This window comes from Schistocerca piceifrons, chromosome X (genome assembly GCF_021461385.2).
Source record: "Schistocerca piceifrons isolate TAMUIC-IGC-003096 chromosome X, iqSchPice1.1, whole genome shotgun sequence".
In the NCBI taxonomy this organism is placed as follows: domain Eukaryota; kingdom Metazoa; phylum Arthropoda; class Insecta; order Orthoptera; family Acrididae; genus Schistocerca; species Schistocerca piceifrons.
This window is the reverse complement of record NC_060149.1, coordinates 232407875-232411401: the sequence shown is the minus strand read 5'-3', so window position 1 is coordinate 232411401 and position 3527 is coordinate 232407875.

The following is a 3527-nucleotide window of genomic DNA, read 5'->3' as shown; positions in this document are numbered from 1 at the left end:
TTGTAAATGTGAGATAGGACACAATGGAACTGTAGACGTATTACTATGTACATAAGAATATGTCACAAAAATTATTTAGTGATATTCAGTCAATATCTGTAGTTTTATTTCATACAGGTGGTATTTATCTCTCGATGTAATAATTACATTGTGAATTTGTTTTGGGTAAAACAATTAAACAATTTTTCCTCTTCAGTGTTACATGCACAGGTTTTTGAAGAGCTGGACAGACCTCTAGAGTTCGATGGAGATGTCGAAGAAATCCAAGGCATATCCAGTGACAAAGAATACAAGGCAGATATCATTTTAGCACTAGAAATGGAAATTGATGGTGATTCATGTGATACTGTTTCTGATACTGTGGTAAACAGAAAGAAAGAAAGAAGCATCCCTGCTTGGCGCCATGCATATACAATGTGTGATCAAAATTATCCGCACACCTTGCTGAAAATGACTTAAAACTACATGGTGCCCTCCATCAGTAATGCTGGAATTAAAAATGGTGTAGGCCCACCCGTAGCCTTGGTGGCAGCTTCTACTCCCACAGGCATATGTTCAATCGGGTGCTGAAAAGTTTCTTGGGGAATGGCAGCCCATTCTTCTTGGAGTGCTGCACTGAGGAGAGGTATCGATGTCAGTCAGTGAGGCCTGGCATGAAGTCGGCGTTCGAAAACATCCCAAAGGTGTTCTGTAGGATTCAGGTCAAGAGTCTGTGCAGGCCAGTCCATTACAAGGACATTACCGACGTGTAACAACTCCGACACAGGTTATGCATTATGAACAGGTACTCAATCATGTTGAAAGATGCAATCGCCATCCCCGAATTGTTCTTAAACAGTGGGAAGCAAAAAGGTGCTTGAAACATCAATGTAGGCCTGTGTTGTGATAGTGCCCTACAAATAACAAGGGGTGCAAGGCCTGTCCCCCTCCATGAAAAACATGACCACACAACACAACACCACACCACACCACAACACAACACCACCACCTCCAAATTTTACTGTTGGCACTACACACGCTGGCAGAAGGTGTTCACCGAGCGTTCGCCATACCCACAACGTGCCATCGGGTCACCACATTGTGCACCATGATTCGTCACTCCACACAACGTATTTCCACTGTTCTGTTGTCCAGTGTTTATGCTCCTTACTCCAAGCTTGGTGTCGTTTGGCATTTACTGGCGTGATGTGTGGCTTATGAGCAGCGACGAGACCATGAAATGAAAGATTTCGCACCTCCCGGCTAACTGTCGTAGTACTTGCGGTGGATCCTGATGTTGTTTGGAATTCCTGTTTGATGGTCTGGATAGATGTCTGCCTGCTACACATTACAACTCTCTTAAACTGTCGGCAGTCCCGGACAATCAACAGACGAGGTCGGCCTGTATGCTTTTGTGCTGTATGTGTCCATTCATGTTTCCACTTCACTATCACATAGGAAACAGTGTCCCTAGGGATGTTTAGTGTGTGGAAATTTTGTGTACAGACGTATGACACAAGTGACACCCAATCACCTGACAACATTCGAAGTCTGTGAGTTCTGTAGAGCACCCCATTCTGCTCTCTCAGGATGTCTTATGACTACTGAGGTCGCTGATATGGAGTACCTGGCAGTAGGTGGCAGCACAATGCACTTAATATGAAAAATGTATATTTTTGGAGATGTCCGGATACTTTTGATCACATAGTGTATGCTTGAGCCATTACCACCTGCACCAGCATTGTAACAAACTATTTGGCAGGGGAAAGACAGTGACATGAGATTATTTTCTTAAATATATAGATCGTGTCCTCCAGAAGCAGTCGGTAATCTTCCGCACACACAGAGAAATCACTGAATACAACTCTTCAAGAAATTATTATCTTTTTGGTATGTCAGTAAAGATGTCTTATGTTGGATAGCCCAGATTATACATGTAATGGGCTTTCGGAAAAAGAGTAACTGATGTATCGGAGGAAATGTCAAGAGGATTTTTGCAATCTGAGGTATACCAAAACCAGTTACACACAGTGATGTAACAAGTGATAAGAGATTGAAGGATAAGTACTGGAAAATTCGTGCTCTCTGAAACAGTCAGATTCGATTGTTTACTAATTCCTAGGAGACAGAAGGTGTTCATTGATGAACAGATAATTCTTTTCTGGTGTATGACGATGATGATGATGATGATGATGATGATGATGATGATGCAGCAGCAATACATTTGTTGAAAGCCCAATTGATGTGACCTTAGAAATTTCATTTGCACGTCTCCAAACTCATTACTACTTGGCTTCAGGTATGAAGGGAAAGGTGACACTATAATGGAGGGCTACAATCACTTGGACATTGGTGGAAATGTAGTAGTGAGACAGACAAGTAGACTACCTGCATGGTAATTTATATGGTCCAATTCATCACATCAGTTGAGCTCCTAGATTGTCTCAACTCAAATGGGCTGTCAGCATACAGGAACAAAACTGTCTTGTAAAATTCCAAGCAAGAGCCATCTCTAATAAGATCTAGAAATGGAAAAAAAGCAGGTTGGGGCTCAGTTGATCAGTGTGTTCATGATGGTGGACTGGTTGCCATTATTAAATGGCATGACAATAAATCTCTTGTTGTTGCTTCATCCGCAGAACGAAAATTGCCTCTGGGCCGGTGCAGGCATTGGTCAAAGCAAGACAAAAAATATATAAATATCAGTGGGCCTCTTTTTTTTTAAAAAAAAAAATATAATGGAAAAAAAGGGGAGGGGATGAATTAGTGGATCATATCATTGCTGTGTACAAAGTCCAAAAACAAGAAGCTGGACAGTGCAGATGATACTGCATTTGTTTGATTTTGCATGTACTGCAGCATGGATAGAGTACAGGAGAGATTGTACTGCACCAAAGAAAAGAAAGAAAAAATATGAAGGACTATCTGCAGTTTCACATTGAGGTATCAGAGCGGCTCTTCCAATCAGGAAGAGCCACACAGTCAACATTAAGCATGAATCTGTAGATGAAAATATAGAAATGGATACTGTTTGTACCTCCTTTAAAAGAAATGTGCTCCAATGACAATTCCTAGTTATTCTAAATGAAAGGACAGTGCTATTCACATATCAGAGGCTGCAAATGATGAAAAGACTCATCACTGTAGATGGCCTGGATGTAAAAGTGTAATAGCATGAATTTTCTGCAAAGAGTGCAAGATTCAGTTCAGCTTGATGAAAGGAAGAAATTGTTTTCGTTATTTTCACATAGACAGAACTCAATGAAAAAAATTAATGTAAAAATGATGTATTTCTAAAATGTTTATGCTTTGATATTGTACAATTAAATCTGTTTCTGAATCAAAGTTGGTAAATAAATAAATATTACAAATTATGGAGTCACATACATTCATTCCACAATTGTCTGCCTTCAGTACCAATGTGCTGTCGATGACATATTAATTTCTCAAAAAACCCATCAAAATTTTTTGAAAAGTGCCTTGTTTCTTTACTAATGTAGACCATGATGTCAAATAACTCAGATTTTTTTAAGAAAAGTAAATTATGT